The following is a 24,666-nucleotide window of genomic DNA, read 5'->3' as shown; positions in this document are numbered from 1 at the left end:
GAATATAGATTCTAGGACCCGCATTAAAGAAGGATTTAAACTTTGAGTTCAGAATCAAAATTTAAAAACAAAATAAACAAAGCATCGACAGCTATCTAGAAGCTCCCAACACTCGGGTGCTTCTCCCTCGTCCTAACTCCAATCTTTCTCCCAGAGGCAATGACTATCTTGACTTTTTTGATAATTATATTCCTTCTTTTCTTTATGATTTTCTACCATGTATGCATTCCTAAACAATATGGCAGCTTTGCCTATTTTGAACCTTACTTAAATAGAATCACATTATGTATTCTTTCATGTCTTGCTTCTTTCACTCATCATTGTGTTGGTGAGAGCCATCTATATTGTTGACCACAGCTATGATTTGGCTATGTTCATTACTGTAGGTATACTGTTTTGTGAATATACAAATGTTATTTATACATTCTACTTTTTCTGGATATTTGGATTTTTCGCATCTTAATTATGACAATTCTGCAATACATATATTCCTGTTCATGAGTCCTGGGCACATGTGCCTAAGTTTCTCTAGGGCGTGTACCTAGGAGTGGATTAACCATGTCAGAGGGTCTGTATGTGATTTAAACTCCCAAGAGCACTGAAGAAAAGTTTCCATAACTCCACATCCTTGCCAACTCCACATCCTCGCCAATTAGAATATTGCTGTGACTCTTAGCTTTTAACACTGTACAATAGAATATAAATTCCCATGAATAAGGTAGATGGCATAAAGTCCTGTCTTAATTTGAGCTGCTACAACAAAATATCATGGACTGGGTGGCTTCTAAACAATAGAAATTTATTTCTCACAGTTCTGGAGGCTGGGAACTCCAAGATAAAGATGTCAGCAGATTCAATGTCTGGTGAGGACCCGCTTTGTGATTCATAGATGGGCATCTTCTTGCTGTGTCCTCACATGGTGGAAAGGGTGAAGGAGCTCTCTAGGGTCTCTTTGAGAAGGCCACTACTCCCATTCATGAGGGCTCCACCTTCATGACTTAATCACCTCCCAAAGGCCCCACTTCCTAATACCATCACATTGGGGGTTAGGATTTCAACATGTGAACTTTGAGGGTACACAAACATTTAGTCCATAATAGCCTCTGAACTGAATGAACACTAGAAGTTATCTGAATGGTCTCCTCCTCTTCTCTGTGTGAGATGACGCCAGTGCCTTACAAATCTCTCCATCTTCCCCTTGACAGAAACTTGTGGGAAGAAATGAGCTTAGGGCAACCAAAGGCAGAGTCTGGAGAGTGTCAGGGTCCAAGCCAGAGAACACTTCAAATGCCCATCACCTGATCCAAGAGGTTAACTAAAAAGCATATACCAAATACTTAAATAAAATCATTATCAAATCCAACGGATAAAAACAAACAGAAAATAAGCACCTAGTTAAAAGTTCAAACATTGGGCCAAAATGGAATTCATCTAACTTCCTCCCTGCCACATCTGCTCCTTCAACAATATTCCCCATCTTAGTAAATGACATCACCATCCACTCTGTGGTCTAAATCAGAGAAAGAATCTTTTTATGGAATTCTCCCCTTCTTTCACCACCCACACTGAACAACACTTTCTCAAATACATCCACTTCTTTCTATCCCCATCTCCGATACCTTAATACCTCAGTCCGTGTAGGGGAGGAAGACAAATCCTCTACCCACTCTAGGTCTTTCTGGCTGAGCTATGAATTAAATTGACGTGAGACAGAATAACAGGAGAAAATCAAACAAAGCTTTATAACATGTATACATGGGAGAGACTCAGGAAAACTGAGGAACTCACCAAAATGGCTGAGGCTGTTACCTTAAATACCATCTTCAGCTAAAGACAAAGCAGGATGTTGGGAGAGGGGGAGTCCTTATGGGAGATTACCAGAAAAGCACAGTAAACAAGAGTAAGGTTATTATGCAGATTTACGTCCTTGCCTTCCACATTGATGAGAGTCTGTAGAAATAAGATCATTCCCTCTTCTTCTGGGTACAGAGAGGGAGATATCTTTACAAATAGAGATTTTCCTTACAAATGTAAATGTCTCTTACAAAGGGTAACTTCTAGTTTTCAGAACTTCTTCTCCATCTTCAATTTCTTAAAAGTAACCAGCCCAAAATAATCCTCATGCCAAAGAGACACACTTTGGGGTGGCCAATTCTGATCTCCCACATCCAGGACACTGTCATTGCTTGCCTGGATACTGCAATAGTCTTCTAACTACTCTGCCTGCATCCACTGTATTTCAAGCTCCAAAGTCAGGGATCTGATCTGTTTTCGTTTCTTCATCAACCCAACACAGTGCTTTACAAGTAGTATTGTAAATTAATTAATGCATTTATTCTTGTTTCCTTCCAGACTATTCACCAGAGTGATCCTCTCAAATGCTGACCTCATTGCATAGCTGCAAATGCTTAAATCTTCCAATGGTTCCTCATGGCTTTTAGGATAAAATTCCAAGTTATTTAATATAGCTTACAAGACTCAGAGGGATCTTCCCCTGCCTTACCTCTCAAGCTTTATCTTTCACACTTCTTCTCTTGAACCCCATGCTCTAGTTATTCAGATCTCCTATCAGAGCCTAGAGCAGTCTTTGCTATGTCTTGTCTCTGAGACTTTGCACATGCCATTCTCTTTCCCTGGAACACTTCCCTAATGGCTGTTTCCTTCATAGCAGTCATAAGAGATTTTTGGCCAACATTCTGGCACTTTCTCCATCCAGGCAGAGCAAGGTTGCATTTGCTTGCCCTCTTATAATTAGGGGTAGCCATGTCAATCTTTTTGACTAATGATATTTGAGCAGAAGTGATTTGCACCACTTCTGGGCTGATGATTAAAAGCCAGTATACAAATTATTGTATCCTCTTTCTTCTGTCTCAGTGAACATGGAAGCAGAGTCAGAGTTTCCCTTCAATTGGGCCTCTGGGTCTGATCCACAATAAACAAGTACAATGGGTGGGAAAGAAATCTTTGCTATTTTCAAGCCACTGAGCGTTTGGGATGTTTGTTACTGCAGCAGCACCTGACCTATTCTGACTGATAACTCCACACTTCAAAACCACCTCTCCCCAACACACATGCACACAGACATGGTCTTTCAGATTTCAGCTTCAACAGTCCTCCTTGACCCATCAAATCCAGGTTAAGTGCTTCTATATCCAACACATTTTATTGCTCCAATAATGGTAAAGACAACCCTGCATTCTACTTACTTATCTTGTGTTGATTTCAGTGCTTACCAAACTTTCATGTGCGTTTGAATCACTCAGAAAGCTCATTAAAATGCAGACTCTGATTCAGTAGCCTGAGATGGCATCTGAGATTCTCTATTTCTAACATGCCAGGTGATATTGATGCTACTAGCTGTTACGACTACAGTTTGAGTAGCAAGGATCTATCTTCTCCCTTGAGCTAAAAGGCATGGAGAACACTTATTTTTTGTTTGTGGTATCTTTGGTACCTATGAGAGATAAGTTACTAGTTGGGAAAATCAGTGTATGAAATCCCCTAGGAAGGCAAAAGGGAGCAAGCGGGAACAATTTCTGAATCTGAAGGTAAAGAGCTGCAGCAGCTTTTCCTCTGTTCTGGTGAAGGGGGCAGGTAATAGACCGTGCCATGAGCAGGTCCATACACAATAAAACAGGAATGTTTGAGTGATGCAGTGAGGTAATCAGTGAAGAGGTGGTTATGGAGTTACAGATTTAAAGGGTAGAGACAGGAAGAAATAATCAATCATCTTCCTAATATAGAGGAGATGGGATTTCAAGGATGTTTACTTGGTAAAAAGGAGACATTTTGGCTTTTACTATTTGAAAGACAAAAGGTGAGGTATTTTGAGGGTTCTAGATTCAAGTTTCTAGAAGATGTTGTAGTGTTTCTTACGGTAATTTTGCTTGTTAGCACAAAAGACCCTCCCATCTTCATCCAAATGTCAATTTACAAAGATTCAAAATATTACACAGAAAAGAACTGAGCAAACTGGGTACTTGTGGGGCGGGAGGAGGCAATCCAGAGATGCCTTAGGAAGATTCAGCAATGGGGGCAGGACACTCACATGTTCTTGACACTGGTAGGCATTAAAAGCTTGGGGAGAAGAACACATTGGGCCACAGATCTGAAATGGATGGTGATTTTAAAAAGAACTGGCCTGATTGAGAAACCAGGGTTTTTTGCTGTTTATGCCAGCCAATAAACATTAACCTTGGACAACTCATTTCTGATTCAAACTAATTCCCTCAACCTTAAATTGGAGTTTCCAGACTTTTCTCCATGAATTCTTCAAGTCTACGTCTGTTGGGTGAGGAGTGCTTACATGGTTGTTTGCTCTCTCTCTCGCTCGCTCTCTCTTTCTCTCTCTCCCTCTCTCGCTCTTTCTCTCTCTTTACTTTTCTCTTTCTCTCTCTCTCTCTCCTCTAGGGGAGCCCAGGATCCAACGTCTTTGCCCATAAGTGTGTCTGGCCATCACGAATACTCTCTAATAAATACAAGAGATGACTTTCTTCTTAGTACCTCTAATTCTGCTTCTGAAGACAAGTGTCCATCATACATTTGCCTTGTTTGCAAATAGAAAATAATCATTGACACTTAAATTTTCTCTCTAAAATAAGCTTCTATTCCAGAAATAACACACCTAGAGTCTATCACCTTGATTTTCTGGGCAGTACACTACTCTGCAGGTAACCAGTTTCTGAGCTGGCCCAGGGCTGTCTTGGCAGGTATCACAAAGGGTGGCCTTTTGGAGGCTTATTTCATGTGTGGGATAGAATAGCCTCTGAAAACAACCATTAGGCAGGATAGGAAGGGATTTCAACTACGATTATCCTTTTGGCCAGTCTCTCCCTCTCCCCTTCTCCTGGTATCTCTATTTCCCCTGCCTCTCTCTCTCTCCTCTCCCACCCTCTCTCTCATATGCATTCTCACCCTCTTCTCTTCTATTGCTACCTTCTATTTTTGGTATCAAAAAATGACTTAGGAGTGTTTACTTTGCTGCAAGTGGAAAAGAGATCCAGTATCATTATCATCTCCTCCTCTTCTTCCTTTTTGGTTTGTTTCAAATATTGTAAGACAAAACAGAGCAGGCTTGAAACCATGAGAATTTTTACAGAGAAAGAATCTCTTTAGTTTCCACATGGTTTGGGAGAAAAGAGAGGTTCTTTGCTCTCTTCTTTGCAGTTATGGGAGCTTTAAAGAGACTGGTTTGGGGCTAGCAATTAGAGAAAGACTCCACCATGTATTCCCTTTCACTGCTCTCTTTACCTTTTTTTCACTCCTGGAAGTCTTAGTTTTTCCCCAGCCACAGGGCTTTTTGATAAAGATCAAAATTACTGAGAGCTCTTTAGAATTATTTGGTGTGAACAATATACGTTGATCAGAACATCTTAGGAAATACTCCCAATGACAGAGTTGAAACACTATTCATGCATGATGATTGGGGGTATTTAGGAGAACTGGGAACACTTTTCAACATATCATTAAAAGGAAGAAAAGGTGCTTAAATTGTTTCCCTCATTTTACTCAACCTGCTAACTCAAAGCCAATAAAGAGTACACAGTTATGAAACTAGATTTGATAGAATTGGCACCATTTTAAGGTTGCTTCTTCATGGAGCTATTATTTTGTAGCCTATCCCTTTTCAAAGAAAACTCAAGGGTTGCCTCTGTATATTAAAGTATTTCCAACATGGAAAGCCAAAGCACGTATTTGCTTCAAGTCTGTGAGCAAAAAGAATCTTAGTATCTGAATTTTGAACTTTAATTTTTTCCACAACATTGCTTTCGTTTGAGCCCTTCAGATATAGTTTCTTAATGACCTAGACAAAGCAACAAGGATTAGATAGTCTTAAGAAAGCAGGATAATAAGGCAGCAATTTGTTATTGTACACAGTTCACTACTCTCCAGGATGATTTTTAAATCCTATTCAGGAGTTTATCATAACAGCAGAAACCATTTCATCCTAATGCATGAGACATTTTCAGAATATAATTCATTTTTTCCATACTAAGAATTAATGCTTCGAAGGAAATACAAACAGTTGTGTCAGTGTCAGTTGCACCTATGTTATGATGAATATGCAAAAATTAGCAAATTAAAACAAAGTAATGTTGCCATTTCTGTTACTTCCATTATAAAATTAAACTATTCACAGCTAACATTTATTGAAAGGTTACCCTATGTCAAGTCTCATGCTAAGGGTTTAGAAATGAAGATTCACAAAATTGAAGTAGCATCGTCAATGCCACTCAGCCTTTATATGGCAGGGCCAATGCTTGAACCCATATCTGTCCAACTCCAAGCTCGTGCCTGCTCTCAGCATAAAGATTAAGCTCAAGAATTCTGGAATCAGAGTGTCTAGGTTTCAATTCCAGCTCCACATTTTCTAGCTCAAGGTCTAATTGAGGACATTCCTTGATCTCTCTGTGCCACCATTGCCTCTGTTTAAAGGACAAGATCTATAATCATTCTTACCTTGTGAAGTTGTTATAATGATTAAATAACATAAATATATAAATCACTTACCAAACTAAATGACACTTAGTAAGTGTTCAATCAATGCTAGTTATTACCCTTTATTATGCTTATTTTCCCTGCTGCCCATCCCTCTCAGATAAAACCCTGAAGTCTTTTATTTGTTTTGTTTTATGTCTTACTTTTCTTCTTCAATAGAGCACAATGATGCTAATTTTAAAATATGTTTTAGTTGGTCTGGGGGTGAGGGGCAATAAATAAAAGCCTAACAATAGCAGATGGACTACCAGTAGGTTTCCCCAACAAAATTTTGATATTCAACCTTCCCTACAATGAAGACAGCCACTGGTAAAGTTAACCTGATTCCAATAGACGCAGGGTCACCTCTCATCTTCGTGCTGTGCTATGAATGAGTTACCCAGCCACGCCCATCAGAAGTCCTTCCTGTGGGAGAGCTTTGACGGAGTGTTGTCAGTGCCCTGAGGAGAGGATAAAGGGAGAGGGGCTGAGAGAGGCTGAAGAAAAAGGGAACAGATAGGGAGCTAAGGTTGGTTGAGAAATTATTTGATCCTACAGATAACATCCATCTTCCTCCCTCTCTCTATTCCCTCCCTCTCCTCTCAGCTCTTTCCTGCCTCTCTTTTTCTCTCTCCTTCCCTCTCTCCCTTCCATCCTTGCTTCATGTATATCGTTTGAGCCGCTACTTTTTTTAGGCCCATTTTGCTATTGAGGAAACTGAGTCTAAAAAGGTCACTAACTTGCTCAAGGTCATATGCTATGTTTGTGATGGAGATTCGAAGCAAGTTCTCTTTGGTTTGTAAACCCTTGCTCTTTCTGCTCTACTCCTCTACCTAAAAGAGGATGGGGCATATAGGAGAAGGGGGCGGCATCTATCTAGAAAGGTGGGGTAGGAGAAGAAGTGCCTCCAAAATCTGCCTGAGGGGCCATGCAGTGTCTTTTGGGTCATAGTTACACTGGCTTATTCTAGAAATTTGCTTGTTCCTGCCTTCCACTTTAAGAAAATATGGGTTGACTATCTCCTGGGCTACTGCCTACCTTTTCTTCTTGTCTGCCAGACAAGAAAAACCTCAGCCATATCTTTTCCAAGGCTGTGACATTTGAATTTTCAGACCGTAATAAACTATGTTGCCTCTTTGAGGGTTTGGATTTTTCCCTCATTGTGAAACTGCACAGTTTGCTACACTTTGCTGGATTTGCAAATTGTGAAGATGGGAGCAACCTCCTTGGGGACTGATTATATTTTTCAAAAATCTGCATTTTTGTATCATTAACTCTCAAAGAGGCAAAAGAGAAAAGAAGACTTCCTTTAGCTAACTGATTACTGCTCTGGGCTTGGTAGGTCAAATTAGGCTGCTAGAATAATAAAGTCCTTTAGGCATTTCCATTACATCTTTTGGACAGGCAGGTATACCAGTTTGAGTAAAAATGTATAAAGTACAAGGTTCTGTCTTACACAAGGGAGGGTTTCTAAATACCCCGTGCGTGTCTTGTCTTCCTTTACAACACACTCACTTGTCATTTTTCTTGAGGACAACAATAGTCCTTGTCAAACGCCAGCAAGTCTACCATGCCTCAGTGCTGCTTACTTCACTAGCAATAGTGGCAACCATTTTACACAGATGGTGTTTATGTGTTTGTTTAAAATACTAAATATTTTTATAATTTGATAAATAAAACATTAGCAAACAGCTTATGGATACATCTGCAAGAAGACTGAATGAGATAATTAAAGATGATCAATCAATGATGGATGTACAAAGTGAGATTTTAAGAACATGTGATGATGTATCAAATACATATTTAGAGGCAATGGCAGGAACCCTTGGGACAGAATGCTAGCTTTCCTCTTAGTATTCAAAGGTCTTAATAGCCCCCCTAAACACCAAAGGAGGAAGCACATCTTAGTTACGGCCAAGAAAAGGAACATTTACAAAGCAATTTCTCCTGATTGATGACTTGAAGCAGTGACGTGTGTTTGATTGTTAAAAAAAAGAAATCCAACCAATTTGTCAGTACAGCGATGGAAGGAACAAAGTTTCTCATTTGATTTCATTGACTTAACACATCCTGGGAATAGCAAGAACCCTTCTATTCCCCAAACCTGGAGAAGGCAGATGCATGCAGAATCGCTGCTCAGTAGAAGCACTGTCATTTGTTAAAAGAAACGTCTGCTCACATTTCCTTGGGCTCTTTAGAAGTGGGAATAAAGCAAGCATAACACCATTTGTTTCTGTAGTACAGCTACAATGCCATAAACAACAAAGGTAGAAGTAAATATTTTTCTGCTTTTCAACAGGAACACGTTCCTGTTTAGCTCCCTGTTTACAAATGTACTGTTCCTGGGTTGGGTTTCTTAGGGACATCTTTGCCTTTTTCTTTTAATCAGAATAAAGAAAGGAAGGGGCCAATAACAATTCCAGCAAACCTAAGCTCTGGGGCAGCGACCCTGCTGGAGAAGCAGCTGATTGCTTGACTTATGTATACTAAGTGGTCATGAATATTCATCTCATTCTGTTTTTTTCCAGTGTTTGAATAAGTGCTTCACTTTACTAAAGCTATTTCTGATATCTTTTGTGATTCCAGAGTAATCTATAAAAGAAGCAAAGTTTAGGTTGGCTGTGACAGAGAGATAGGTAAGTTTGAGGGACGGTTTTTCAAAGGGTTAGCATTTCTCAACCCTAGAAGCAGCTTGAAATCTTCAGGGGAGATTTTAAAACATACATCATGTGAATTAAATCAGAATCTTTGGAGGTGACGTTATGACATCGTAATTTTTTGCAACACCCTAGATGTGTTTAATGTGCAACCAGGATGAGAGCCACTCACTGTTCTGCATCTTCAAGCTCCTAAGTAGGATTTTTACAATCTGTAAGAGGTGGATTTCACTGAGAACAGGGCCTGAAGAAGCAGTTCACTAAAGAAGACATACAAACAACCTATAAATATTTTAAAAATATATTAAACCTCAATAGTAATCAAAGAAATGCAAAGTAAAAAAGCAATGGAATACCGTTTTTGCCTACCAGGTTGGTAAAGTTTTGAAACTGACAATACTGTACAGGATGTAATGACTTGTGGTGGCTCATTACATACCTTTGCTGTTGTGAGCAACAATATGGCAAAGGTGGGCCTGACCCTCACTCTGCTCCTAGGGTGCTCCCTGAGTGGTAGTTACATCACAGTCACGGGCCCCCCAGCCCTAGTGCTTGGTGATCTAGCCTAACCTGGCCAATCGGAATGGCTTTTATCAACAGCTGTGGGACTGAATCCTCTTTCTCCTCTAGATATAAAAAAAGAAGCACTTGGCTGCCAGCCATCTTGTAACGGCAAGGAAATCAGACTCAGGCGAGAAATGCAACTACGTAGAGAGGAAGCAGTGAAGCCGTGTCCTTCCGGTTACATGAGCCCATAAATCTCCCTTCTGTTTCAGTCTGAATTAGCTGTTATTATTATTTATAAATGAAAGCATAGCGACTACTTCATCTAATAAAGCTGCAATAGGTACTAACAAATTCAGCAGTTGGAGTTGCAAATCGGAAGCAATCTTTCCAGAGGGCAAATCAGCACTATATATATCAGAAATTTTAAAAATAATCAGAACTTTCATTCTGTATTCCCACTTCTAGGAGTTTAGCCTGGGGAGATAATCACAGATGGTCAAAGATTTATGTTAGAGAATATTCATAACAGAGTTATTTTTAATAGCTGGAAATTAGAAATAGGCGAAATGGTCAACTTAATAATCTTACGTAAGTAAGACTGAGCACATTCATATGGAGCAATCATTAAAATCATATTTTTAACAATATTTACTAATGATTGTGAATGATGTTCAGTGAAAAAAAAATGCGTATACCTGAAAGAAAATATAATCCAATATAAATAATTATTCTGCCTAGTGGGATTACAGGCAACTTTTATTTCTCTCTGTGGACCTTTTTCCTATGTTTTCCAAATTCTCTGTAATGAGCATGTATTAGTTTTATAACCAAGGCAATAAATAATTCTTAGCACACATGATAACTAAGTCTTCTCTCAACCCTGTATCCTTTTTTTATCTTTCCCAGAGGAGATTCCTTCCCCAAGAAGCACGCTTTAATCATTCCATCCCTGTGAAGCTGTGAGAGGCAACAGTCAAATTACCCAGACTCCCCCCTTCCAGAGGTTTCTAGCCTTCTCCATCTGAGCCATCTGAGCACTATTCTCAGCAGCCCCAGGAGCCAACCGGCATTCTCCCAGGCCGTCACGGGGCCTGCACTCACAGCTCAAAGTCTTTTCTGTGGCCTTCTACTCAGGCCTGAGATGGGAGGAGGAGAGATGAAGTGGGGGTCTGGGGAGCTCTCCTGCTCTGCCGCACCTCTAAATCACAGAATTTTTTAAAGACTTAAAAATGATCTATTATAATCGGTCGACAGCACCAAGGACAACTTGACCTCCTATTTTCACCAAGCATTATATTAAAGAATTACTTGAAGTCTCTGCTTTGTCAAAGGCCCAGTGCCCCTCTATCACTACCCTAAAGGACTGAATTCCCCTTCTCTGGATCTCTTTGCTCTTAAGAATAAGACAGAAATTTTTTTTTTTCTGCTTTATCTCCCCAAACCCCCCCTGTACATAGTTGTATATCTTAGTTGCAGGTTCTTCTAGTTGTGGGATGTGGGACGCCGCCTCAACGTGGCCTGATGAGCGGTGCCATGTCCACGCCCAGGATCTGAACCCTGGGCCGCCGCAGCAAGCGTGCGAACTTAACCACTCGGCCACGGAACCAGCCCCCAGAAATTTTTTTTAAGCAATAAATTGAAAGGGGCTTCTCTGGGTGCACAGCAGCTGATGTCTTCAGCCTGTCTCCCCACAGAGGCAGACAGTTGTCATCCAGGCAGCTGTGCTGTATTCAAGTCCAAAGTGGAGAGGAAAAAAGAAGAGTGTAAGGCTCAGGTTTAGCAAATGAAGAAAACATCCCTCATCCTTTGAGCTGCAAAGGCGGGCCTGACCTGTATAGCGGTGGGCCCAACAGTGCCTTCTATTTGGGGCCGGGCAAAGGACTGCCCCCGAAACCTAAAGGATTTCCTGGTTCCTAAATGCTCTGACAAATCAGTGAAAAAGTCGCTATTGAATGAAGCTGGGAAGGGAGAGGAAGGTGAAAAGCTCCATGACAGAGATTGCTCACAGGGATCAAACGTTGTGGTTAATGCAGAAAGGCGATTAACACGCTGAAATAGCAATTCAGATAATCTGCATCCACTATGGTTCACACCCCAGATCAGTGTTTCTCAAACTTTCGTGTGCTTAGAAACCACCTAGGAAGCTTTTTTAAATGCCAGTTCTTAATCAGTGGGTCCAGGGTGAGATTCTGCATTGCTAACAAGCTCCCAAGTGATGCTACTGGTCCAAGTGCAGCACTTTGAAGAGCAGAGTCCTAGATCTGTGTCGTGGGTGAGGCTTGTATCTCAGCTGTGGGGATGCAGTTTCCCCATGGAACCCAGGAAGATGAGGCTTTACAGGGAGCTGGAACTTCTAGGTTGCTTTGTGAGCATGGCGAGAGGGGACAGGGACAGTGAAAGCAGCACAGGAAACACTACAGCACAGCACATTTTGTAAGGGGTTAAAGCACTATTTTTGGAGTTGGAATCCCTTTGTCTTTCAATAGAATCCTACCTTAGGCAGGTTACTGAACATCTCTTAGTTTCCTTATTTGTAAGATAGGATAATGACTCAGAGTTTTCTGAGATAATGTGTGAAATACTTGATATGGTAAATATAGAACCAGTGGTGAAAATGTAGGGGTTATTAATAAGGTGATTATCTTCAAGATTATGGCCATGCTTGGTGGCATGAGAATATATAAGTTAATATAACTGCATAAAAAAGAGGCTTCTGTGGTTAAAAGGTGATACAACTAGACTCATGTCCCCATGTTTTCCTTGGCCCATGATGCCAGCAGGCACTTTTAGATCCAAAGTGCCTCTTTGTCTTGGGACCCTTTGTTGTCTTGCAAGTTGTAACCAACCATACCTTCTATTGGAAGAGTGTGATTTCCCATCTCCAATCTGTGCATAAGAAAGTGGGAAATACCTGCCCTGAAGAGAGGAGCCAGTAGTATTTCTGAAGGTCCCCACAAGGTGTTGGTCTTACTCTAAGAAGGTGACTGTCCTTGTAATGAGAGTTGAGTGAAGGGCATGGGGTAGGGGGAGGATTGAGGGGTTATCTTTTACTGAAATTCTACTGCATTTGCATACAGTACATACTTGCATACCTTACCTCATTTAATCCTTAGGGCAACTCTATGGGGTAAGTAGAAATGAGACAATTAAAGATGCAGGTGCATGGGGCCAGCCCAGTGGCATAGTGGTTGGGTCCACACGCTCGGCTTTGGTAGCCTGGGTTTCACAGATTCTGATCCCAGACACAGACTTACACACAGCTCATCAAGCCATGCTGTGGTGGTATCCCACATACAAAACAGAGGAAGACTGGCACAGATGTTAGCTCAGCAACAATCTTCAGGAAAAAAAAAAAAATGCAGGAGCAGAGATACCAAGCAAGTTTCTCTAAGTTCTCACAACTGAAAGTAACCGAGCAGGGAATCAAATCCAAATCTTTCTGATGTACGTGAAGACCCTTTGGACCTCAAATGCCTCCTGCCTAGCACCTGGCATTCTCAACGTTTGAGTCACTGGTTAAAGACCTTTCGAAAACAAGTACTCTTTGTTCACTGTGAAGGGTTCCAGCTTGCTAGATGGTATCATTCGGATCATAGCTGAATAAATGAGAGGAGATAATCACTAGGAAGGTACAAATAGCAATGGAGTTACTGGAAATGAGTCCAGAGAAAGGACCACTGCTGACAGAGAAAAGATGGGGATTAGAGGAGGAAGCTTTGGGGCATTCTGAGGGCAGTAGATGCCCCCAAATGGGGTGATGACATCCAGAAGGAAACAAGGAAGGAAGCCAAGAATACTTGCAGACCCCTCAATTTTTCCTAGGATTCTTCCTAACCACATCATGCCAATACCTTGGAGACCAGCCCTCAGAGCTTCTCTGTTCCCAGGAGTTCTGGGACTCAGAATTTCAGGGATCCTGAAGGCCAGGCTATACCATCAGCTCCAAAGGGAATTAAGCAGGCCTCAAACTCCAAGAAATTTAATCAACACACAAAAGACTCCAGAATTTGGCTCCTTGCCTTTGGTCTAAGGTAGCTGTATTGAGCCCATGTGGAATTGGCAAGAGAAAGCTGGTCTCCAGGGGGAGAAAAATGAAGCAAATATGCAGAGAGAAGCAAAAATAAGAGACCATGTGAGTCTAAGGACTGATGTGGAGACAAGTTGACAAGCTGCCCGGGCTCCCATCTGCTCTCCAGTCTCTGGTTCCCACCTCCTGTGAGGCTGGTTACACTCTCTGCTCTGAAAGGCATTCTGTTTCCTTAGCATAGAACCTCATTAATATGAAAGTAACTTTAAGTGGGTTTCTGTTACTTGTGACCAAGTAATACCTGACCAACATAACCTCAATCTCATTTGCCCAAATTTAGCCCATGACGGTTATTTCTGCTTCTCTATTCTGCTTTTCACACATAGAGAGCAGCTCCTCAGCCAAAACCACACAGTTGACTCTAGTCAGCTACTGCTCACTAGTATATAAACCCCAGCAAAGGGGTTTCTCATTAGAATGTTCCATTGTTCTGAAGGGCAGTCACACTTAGCTGGTCAATTTTAATCAAATCCTTTGCCCACAAAGTCAGAAAGGTGGGGGCTTAGCTTTGTCCCACAAAAATGGCTCTCAGCTGATAGAAGAGGTTTTATTTAAATTAACAATGCATGTTTAGTGCAAATCTATTTCAATTACAAGAAGCCAAGGGAACTCTGTCAAATCCTTCTGCAGTAACTTCAACCCATTAAATCAAAACAATTTACCTTTCATCCACTGCAATCATGAACGCAATAATGAGGTAGGAAACAATAAAGACGATGAATAATTTAATTTAAAAGAAAAAGTGAGCCACAATTCTAATTAAATCTTCTTACATTTCTAGTATAATAATTTACCTTCGATCTTCTATATTATAGATTTTAAAGGAAATTTCTGTGTAAAGTGAGCGAACAAATTAGAATTCCATGGAAGATCTCAATATGCTGAGAATATTTCTACCAATGACTTCCATCTTATTAGTTCCAAGGAACATCTGTTGCTTAGCTGGCACATTGGAAATTCCAAGTTTTTCAGGAGCCAGGAGCACAAAATCAAGTACAGTGGTCCTCTGTTCCAGGCTCAACACACTGATAGTTGCATAAGTGTATTTTCATTAAGAATGGCCCACATTTTTCATTTTCAGTGTAGTCTTAATGACCAACTCACAGCATCCCCAAAATACTATCACATTTCCCAAAGCCTATACTCTAATGTCTACTATTAGATCTGACACTGGGTAATAGCTGGGAATTTGGCTTTAGTCTGAGGCACCCCAAGATTCTTTGTTTACTCCAAGGGCTGTAGAACACCTGAGAGTCAGGGATTCTTTGAAGTGGCCCAAGAGATAGAACCGGATCTTGTGATTCTAGGTTACCCAGTACTAAAGACTCTCAAAAAGGGCTGGCCTGGTGGTGCAGCAGTTAAGTGTGCACGTTCCACTTCTCGGTGGCCCGGGGTTCACCGGTTTGGATCCCGGGCGCGGACATGGCACTGCTTGGCAAAAGCCATGCTGTGGTAGGCATCCCACGTATAAAGTAGAGGAAGATGGACATGGGTGTTAGCTCAGGGCCAGCCTTCCTCAGCAAAAAGAGAAGGATTGGCAGTAGTTAACTCAGGGCTAATCTTCCTCAAAAAAAAAAAAAGACTCTCAAAAAGCCCAAGCAAAGTGACTAAAAACTCCTAGATAACCCTGGTGTGTTCAAACTACCTTATATTGCATTCAGAAATGTAAGACTACTTATAAGAATGATGATAACTAAGGTTTGTATTGACATTCAAGAGTTTTTAAAGCATTTTCATGTGTATTATCTCATTTGTTCTCAAGAACTACGGGAAGTAGTGCTCATCATTGTTTTCATTTTAAAGACGAAGAAACCAGGACTCACACAGTCCTACTCAAGTGACTTGCCTCTAGTCCCAGAGGTAGTAAGTGGCAGAGTTAGGACCAAAATTTAGGTATTCTGGGTCCTAGATGTATCGTTTCCACCACTATCCATTTGATATCCATTTATTTCAATTCGTTGTTCCTCAAGTTATTAAAATTCAAATTTTCCAAAGATACAGCAAGTTCATTGGTCACCAAATTCTAGGCATTGGGTTAAAATTCATCACCAGCTTCTAAAAGAACTGCCCATGTAGTTCTGTGGCATCATGGGAATTAGTTTGGTTTCTTAGGTTAGAGGAACCCAACTCCGAGTAGCTAACTATAGGGCCTTCTCATGTCCTCTTCCCCTCCCCCACTCACCCAGTCATGAGAGGACAGCATAGCAACCCTTCTTTGAGCTACTAGGTCAAGAAACATGCAAGATCCTCTAATGTTCTATGAGAATTTTCTCCTCACCTTTTCTTTTTAGTCCCTCAAAAATGTAGTTTCCCAGATGAGAGTCCCTTACCCCTACCTTGTAAACAGAATATCAGGCTCCAATTCCCTGCTGGGTATGCATGAAATGCATGGAAAAAACATGACCCCTACATTCAGTAAGGTCTGTCCTATATAGCTTTTATTTTTTGAGGAAGATTCGCCCTGAGCTAACATCTGTGCCAATCTTCCTCTATTTTGTATGTGGGATGCCTCCACAGCATGGCTGATAAGTGGAGCAGGTCCACGCCCATGATCTGAACCCACGAACCCAGGCCGCCACAGCAGAGCCGGCAGAAATTTAACCACTTGGCCAGGGGGCCAGCCGCTAGCTCTGACTTTTTGAGCAACTTAATGCACCTTGCTTAACCTCAGTTTCTTTATCTGTAAAAGGGGAATGACCATCCCTACTCCACATAGCTGTGGTGAGATTTAAGAAGAGATCATACATGAAGGTGCCTGGCCCAGATGTTTTCAGTCTCCTTTTTCCCTCTCCTCTCTACAAATGACGTAATCCTTGGAGAAGCACAGAATTCATCATATTCCTCTTATATGCCTCTATGATGCTTGGCACACAGAAGATGGTCTCTAAGTACGTACTAAATGAAACTGAGAGCTGTTGGGCATTAATTCCTTATTTCAGCTGCAGATTGAACGGGAAAGCAATAAACAGTGTTGACTTCAGCATTGACCAGCTAACTTAATGGCTTTTTCTTGTAATGTTTGTTCTTCATGGAAAATTGCCATATAAACGGATACATATGCCACTTTTCTTAGGAATTGGCAGGATATTTTCCCAAGTTGAAAGGAGCTGAGGTATACTACAATGGGCACTTACTGGGTATCAAGAAGTGGATTCTAGTCCTGGCCCTGTATAACTGGCTGTGTGATCTCAGTTATGTCATTTTAACCTTTGAAGTTCAACTTACCAGTTGATCAAACGTGCACATTAAATTAAATCCTCTTCAAAGTTGTTTTCAACCCTATATTTTGTGATTCTTCCAGGCATAATCCTTAAATTAAATGTGAAGTCTTAGGTGATCAAAATTTCATAGTTTGGCCACCAAATTGTTGTATTAATGTTATCATTAAGCTGGCGATGTTCTAAGAGCGAAATCAACCAGGAATATCACTGTCGAATCTGGACTTTGGTTGCCAATGTTCAGGCTTATGATTGCACAGTTTAGCTTATTTCAAGTCAAACTATTCTGATTGTTATCTTGGTTAAATTAAGAAAAATAATCTTCTGAAAAAACCCAATCTCTTACAGCACTTAATCTCTTACAGAGAAGCACAATGATATAGGTACCCACATTTTAGTCTGCTCCTGCTCTGGGCATATAGTTTTAATTCTTCCAATAAAGGTCATGGGGTTATACAGATTATAGGGATATAATATTTTTATCTCCTTACAAATAAAAAAACCAATAACACCAATACTGTACTCTTTAACTTGAGCTCCATTCTCTGATCTCTTTAAGGAAAACTCATTAACAGAGTCATCTATACTGGCTGTATCCAATTGCTCTGCCCTCATCCTCTCCTAAACTCAACCTAGTCAGACCTTCTTCCCCTTCACTCCACTGAAACTGTTCCTATCAGGTCACCAGTGATTGCCATGTTGCAAAGTGCAATGACTGATTCTCAGCATTCATTCATCTTCATCTGTTGCAGTATTGGGTACAGTTGATCACTTCTTCTGGAACTTCTTTTGCTTGGCTTCCAGCACACCACACATTCCTGGTTTTCCTTCTACCTCGCTAGCTACTTTTTCTTAGACTCCCTTGCTGATTCCTTCTCCCATTCACAGCCTCTAAACCTGGGGGCACCCCAGGACTCTCTTCTCTAATTAAACCTGTTCCATCGGTGATTTCATCCAGTCTCATGACTTTAGCTACCATCTCCATGCTGACGACTCAAAAATTTATGTTTACAGCATGGATTTCTCCCCTAAACTCTAGTCTCATATATCCAATTATGACTTAACATTTACACTTGAATGTCCAATAAATATGTCAAATATAACATGTCCAAAACTGGACCTTTCCTCAGAACTTGCTTCTCCCATAGTCTTCTCCATCTCAATAAATGGCAAACAGATAAGGTCAAAACCATGGTGACACCTTTTACTTTTCTCTTTCTCTCCTACCATATATGTCATCCATCAACAGATCCTGTTGACTTTATCTTCAACCAATATTCTGATTCTGATCTTTTCACATTACTTTCTCCACTGCTATCATCCTGGACCAAGTCAAGTAATTTCTTACCCAGATTACTGAAAAACATACTCCTAACTGTTCTCTCTAATTCTACCCTTGCTCCTCCCAAGAAAACACTCAATACAGCAGCCTGAGTTATCCCACCGAAACAAAAGACAGATCATGCTTTAAGGATCCCACAGTTGCCCATGTCACTTAGAGTTAAAGCCAACATACTCACAAAAATGTAAAAGCTATACACAATCTGTCCCCTAATTACCTCACTAACCTCATATTCCTCCCCTCATTTACTCCACTCTAGCCACATTGGCCTCCATGATGTTCCAGAACTAGGCCAAGCATATTCCCACCTCAGGGCATTTGCACATGCTGTTTACTCAGCCTGGAGTTCCTTCTCACACATATTTACATTGCTTGAAACTTCAACCTCTTTCACATTTTGACTTGATTGCCCCCTTCCGAGTGAGACCTTTTCTAGCCAGCCTATTTAAAATTGCAGCTTGCTTACCCTCCACCCAATACTCCCTACCTCCCTTCTCTGCTTTATTTTCCTCCATAGTGCTTTCTCTTTCTAATGTACTAGATAATTTACTTATTTATTTTCCTATTGTCAGGTTCCTCCCACTAGAATGTAAGCTTCAGGAAGGCAATGATTTGTGTCTGCTTTGTTCACTGCTATAGCCTCAGCTACTATAATGGTACCTGGCACAGAGTAGGTGCTCAATAAATGTGTTGAATGATATATTAGTTATTTAGGGATTTGGCCTACTAGTGTACCATGAGACATATCCTACACACCATTTTTCTAGAAGTCAAAATGCAGAGCAAGTCTGCTCTGAAAGAGCAGGCCACAGTGATCTCAACACAATTCTAGGTCATTTCACAGTAACTTCTCCAAATAACAGGCAATTTGTTTCTTTAAATTAGATCGTGTCATTACCTCCTACTCCAATCACTGGAGGTCAAAATCCCCAGTTCTGTTTCAGCTCCAGGCACTTTAAACTAGTGGTCTGGTCATGCCTTGAAACATATTTGCTGCCAACAGCAGAAAAAGGCAGACGTAAGTAGGTTTGTTCCACTTACTCATCTTTTAAAACTTGGCTCAAACTCCACCTCTTCTCTGGTTTTTCTTGAACCCACCTCTCCCCTCATAAATAACTTAGAAACATTTCCTTCATTTTTCCCATCCTAATAATACTCCTATTGTAGCGCTTGAAATAGGTCATTGAATGTATTAGCTTTTAAGTCTGTCTCTTCTGTTGGAACGTAAGTCCCTGAGTTCAGACCTTCTTTATCTTCATAACCCTAGTAACTAGATAGGGCCTAGCATATAGTAGACTCTCAGAAAATATTGGTACAATGAATGAATACAAGTGAATAGGTGAACGATCAGTGACCAAATGAGTGTTGCTGTCCAGGGTCACAGCCATGGAGAGAACACCAATGAGGATAATTGGAGAGATTATAGTAGGTATTACTATCATTATCACCACCAACAGCATCAAACACGTATGTCCCTGTTTGAGGCAGGTACTGTGCTAGGCTATGGTCCCTCTGAATAAGGACATTAATGGTCAAATTGAAGAGACAAGCATAAGCATAAAAATGTAAATTAACAATAAAAGGGAGTATAGCATAAAAATGCCTAAGGAGTTGGATAGGCAAAAGAACAGTAGAGGTCCAGACTAGGGTGATCAAGGAGGCCTTTATGGAAGACAGGAGCATTGAGGGGTGTCTGGAAAGACAGAATGACAGAGCTGCCTGTCCAGAAGAGGGAGTGTATCTCAGGCAGCTTTGACCAAAACAGTTCCTGAGAGACACAGACGATATATTTCCTCTCTTTGGTGAGGCATATTAAAAATGAAGTCACTGGAAAATGGGAATGTTTCTGGTAGACTCAAGTTCTTCATTTTCAAAGGACGTGAATTCTTGATTTAGACTAAATAAATGAGATATGATGGGAAACGTGGAATCAGAAGAACTAGAGTTCCAGTTTAAGCTCTTTCAAATTTGAGATTTTGATCTTGAGAACATTCCTCTGTTTCTTTGAGAACAATTTCTCTGTGAAATGGAGAGGTAAGCATGCCTTTGCTGACCATAGAAATGCTTCTGATCAGTAAAGCAGATCATGAGGAAGGGAATGCTCTAAAAATGATAAGTGCCATATATCTGCAGAGGGTGTTTCTGAAGATTAGGTAAGATTACACGGTCAAGATATTTGTTAGCAATGATGAGCTGCCTGCCTTCCTACAAACTCCATCCACTTGTTAGTGTCATATGACTCATGATGTAGCCAAAATGGGTACTTCTACAATGCTGCTGGGATAATAGAACTGTAGCTAAGATTCACAGGTGCTCATTGCATGCTAGGTGTATTTCTAAGCACTTTAAATGGTCACTGCATTTAATCCTCACCAACTTGCTATTATTATCCCTCAAGTGGTGAAAGCCTGGCATACTGTCCCCCAACTCATCCTCTTACCCACCATGCTTAATTGCTCTGAAAAGACCCTAAACAAGTAAATTAAATTCATGACTCCTAACAAAAGCAATAGTGTCTTTACGTTGATATCAACAAAACTGGCAAAGAAAAAGTAACTCTTCTGCTGGTTTAAAATCACACAACAAATACAATAACAAAAACAAAAAGTTCTTTTTGAACAGCAGATAGAGCTTTCGTAGTTAAAATAAATCTAAAATCAAACCTAAAGAGGTTGCATGTCACAGAGCCCCCTACTTTGCCATTTAAAATATGTGTGAGAAAGTATGATTAGATTTTCATGTTCTGCCTGTACAGGAAATAGGGACAGAGGACGTGTCAGGATGGAATAATTCCAGAAATTTTACTTTAGTGAAATAAATTACCTGACATTATCAGTAGGGAATGCATAGTTCGTTCACGAGTAAAGATTGTTAACAACTCAAAAGAAGTTGCTACAGCTTGTTCTTTGGTTTCAAGTGTGCTAGTGGGCTTGCAGTTTAAATTGTTCAAAGATTCCTTAAAATCGTGAAGAAATGATATGTCATGGATGTCTTCCACCTGGCCACAAAATGGGAAAAGAATCTTTAAAGATGATAAAGATTAATCTCTTTCCTTAGGGCAAGGCATTCTTGATAGTCAATTATGTTCATGTCTTCCTAACAGAGCATGAGCCCCTCCTTGAAAGAAGGTGGGATTCAGCTCATTTGTGTTTGTAATCTCAGTATCCAGCACCTTGCCTGACACTTAGCCAAGGTTCAATGGAAGTTTGTGAGAGTTTGGTAAGTATAAGAAAGAAAGAGAGAAAAAGAGAGAGAGGGAGAGAAATTTAGTTTTGACAGTGAAGACAGCCTCTATCTCCTAGCCTGATAATGTCTCATCAAAATTGAAGGTCAGACAGCTCACTCCCATTTGGTCTCTAAATTTAGGGGGAGCCCTTTTAAACGTAACTTCGTCATTTCCTAATTGACCGTAGGAGCTGGAGTTTTCCTGTAACTCATAGGCTCCAAGCAAATCAATTAAAACTATCACATAATAAAATTTGAGGCTGCAGAGCTGTGTTCAAAACATTTCTGGAGTTTACTAGATGAGAAAAGAGTTTTTGTCTTTGTTTTTAAATGCAACAAACCTTTGTATCAGTCAGGGTTCCACCGGGGGGGGAGGGGGTGTATATTATATATATTAAGAGATTTATTGCACACAATATATATATGAAGATAAGAGCTTTATTGCATGGAATTGCCTTCTGCAGTTGTAGGAGCTGGCAAGGCAAATTCAAAATCTGTAGGGCAGGCCATCAGGAAGGGCAGTCTGGAACTCTGGGGCATGAGCTGAGACTGCAGTCAATGGGTAGAATTTCTCCTTCTTCAGGGAACCCTCAGGACTGCTCTTAAGCCCTTCCAGCTGCTTGAATCAGGCCCACCCAGATTATTTAAAATAATCTCTTTGTTTAGAGTCAACTGGTTACAAATGTTAATCTTTCTACAAAATGCCTGCGCAGCAACACCTAGAGATTAGAGTTTCATTGAATAAGTGCGGATTGTAGCCTTTCCAGCTGCCGTTTAAAACTGCCCATTAAATTCCCTTTTCCAAAGTCAGACGATCCTCCCTGGAGTTTTGAACCTTTCCCATGAGCTAAACTCTAGCAAAACACACCCTTACACTGGGGGATCCCTTTGACTTGGCTGTCCTCATCTTCCCAGATGGCTCCTGCTCAGTAAATAGGCAATCTCATTGGCATTTCCTTTCAGGCTGGGTTATTTCTACGGATAATTTAAGTGCCACGGTTATATCTCAGAGTGTTCTAGTACTTCCACTGAGGTTTAATTGGCGAATACCTCCAGAGGCCAATTTCAGAGGTTGTATTTTTTAATCAAACTTATTATTTTAGGTTAAGTGTAGATTTGCATGCAATTGTAAGAAATAATGCAGAGAATCTCATGTACCCTTTACCTAGTCTCTCCCAGTGGTATCATCTTGCAAAACTATAGTGCAATATCACAACCAAGATATTGATGTTGATGCAGTCAAGATACAGAATATTTCCATCACCACAACAATCCTACTTGTTGCCCTTTCATAGTGATACCCACTTCCCTCCCACACCTTCCTTCCCCATTTTTAATCTTTGCCAATCACTAATCTATTCTGATTTCTATAATTTCATCATTGCAATAATGTTATATAAATGGAATTATACAGTACGAAAGCTTTGGGGATTGGCTTTTTTTTTCACTAGGCATAATTCTCTGGCATTTCATCCACGGGGATGATTATATCAATACTTTATCCCATTTTATTGCTACTAGTATTCTATGGTACGAATGTATCACAGTGAATGGATTAACCATTCTCCCACCAAAAAACATGTGTTGTTTCCAGTTTTGGCTGTTAGAACAAAGCTGTTATGAGCACTCATGTATAGTTTTTTTGTGAATATAAGTTTTCATTTCTCTGGGATAAATGACCAAGAGCGCAATTGCTGAGTCATATGGTAGTTGCATATGTAGAGAGGTTTTTTTGAAATATAATTCATATATCAAAAAATTCATCCTTATAAAGTGTACAATTCAATTTTTCTTAGTATATTCATGAGGTGGTACAACGATTACCACTACAGAATTTACTGCTAAATTCCGGAACATTTTTGTCCTCTGTATAAGAAACCCCAAACCCATTAGCACTCACTCTCCACTTTTCCCTCCCCCCACCCCCTGACAACCATTGTTCGATTTTCTGTCTCTATGGTTTTTCCTATTCTGGATATTTCACACAGTTTGCGACCTTTGTACCTAACTTTTTTCATTTAGCTTTATGTTTTCAAACAATCCATGTTATAGCATGTTATCTGCACTTCATTCCTTTTCATAGCTGAATAATATTTCATTTTATGGATATACTACATTTTGTTTATCCATCATCAGTTGATGAACATCTGGGTCATTCCTACCTCTTGGCTATTAGGAACAATGCTGCTATTAACCTTCACGTACGAGTTTTTGTGTGAACACGTTTTGATTTTTTCGGATAGAATCCTGGGAGTGTGATTAGCTTTTTGAGAAACTATTCTCCAAAAGTGAAGTAGCATTTCATCTTTGATCCCTCCTACCCTTTCCATGAGTCATTTTTCTAGAAGTTTTAAGTTTTATATTTTATGTTTAAGTCCATGACTCATTTTGAGTTAATTTCTTGTATAAAGTGTGAGACTTAGTTCAAGGTTCATTTCTTTGCCTATGGATGTTCAATTTCTCCAGCACCATTTCTTTAAGAGGCTATCTTTCCTCCATTAAAGTGTTTTTGTGCCTTTGTTGAAATCAGTTGGGCATATTTATATGGGTTTATTTCTCAGTTCTTGATTCTGTTCCATTGATCTATGTGTCATCCCTCTGCCAATGCTACACAGTCTTGGTTATTGTAACTATGCAAGTCTTGAAATTACATAATGTCTTGAAATTCCTCACATTTTATTTTTCTTTTTAAAAATTGTTTTAACTGTTCTACTTCCTTTGCCTCTCCATATAAATTTTAAAATAATCTTCTACATCTACAAAAAAATCTTGCTAGGATTTTGATGCGGATTATATCAAATTTGTAAATAAATTTGGGGATAATTGATATACTATGTTGGGTCTTTAAATCTGTGAACACAGTATGTCTCTTTCATTTGCTTAAATTTTATTTAATTTCTTTTATCATCATTTTGTTTTTTCAACATATACATCCTATGCCTGTTTTGTTAGATTTACACTTCAGAATTTTGGCCTTTTTTTCTCTCCTTTTTTTTAAATTGTAAGTGACATTGCATTTTAATTTTGGTATCCACATGTTCATTGCTAGTACATAGAAATACAACTATCGTTTGTATATTTACCTTGCATTTTGTGACCTTGCTGATTTCACTTATTAGTTCTAGGGGTTGTTTCATAGGTTCTTTGGGATTT

The 24,666-nt window shown here is 40.0% G+C and overlaps 1 long non-coding RNA gene across 2 annotated transcripts in view; it reads right to left on the bottom strand.

Moving 5' to 3' along the window:
* LOC111774101 (uncharacterized) overlaps positions 1 to 24,666 on the bottom strand; it is a 200,721-nt gene that overhangs the window by 18,600 nt on the left and 157,455 nt on the right. For both annotated transcript variants that reach the window (XR_011440455.1, XR_002808944.2), the window contains one exon: positions 6,819 to 6,938. This is a non-coding gene — a long non-coding RNA (uncharacterized lncRNA). The remainder of the gene's footprint in view (positions 1 to 6,818; positions 6,939 to 24,666) is intronic.

The sequence above is a fragment of the Equus caballus genome, chromosome 7 (assembly GCF_041296265.1).
Source record: "Equus caballus isolate H_3958 breed thoroughbred chromosome 7, TB-T2T, whole genome shotgun sequence".
Classification (NCBI taxonomy): Eukaryota; Metazoa; Chordata; class Mammalia; order Perissodactyla; family Equidae; genus Equus; species Equus caballus.
Note: the sequence above shows the minus strand (reverse complement) of the source record. Positions and strands in the feature narration are given on the sequence as shown.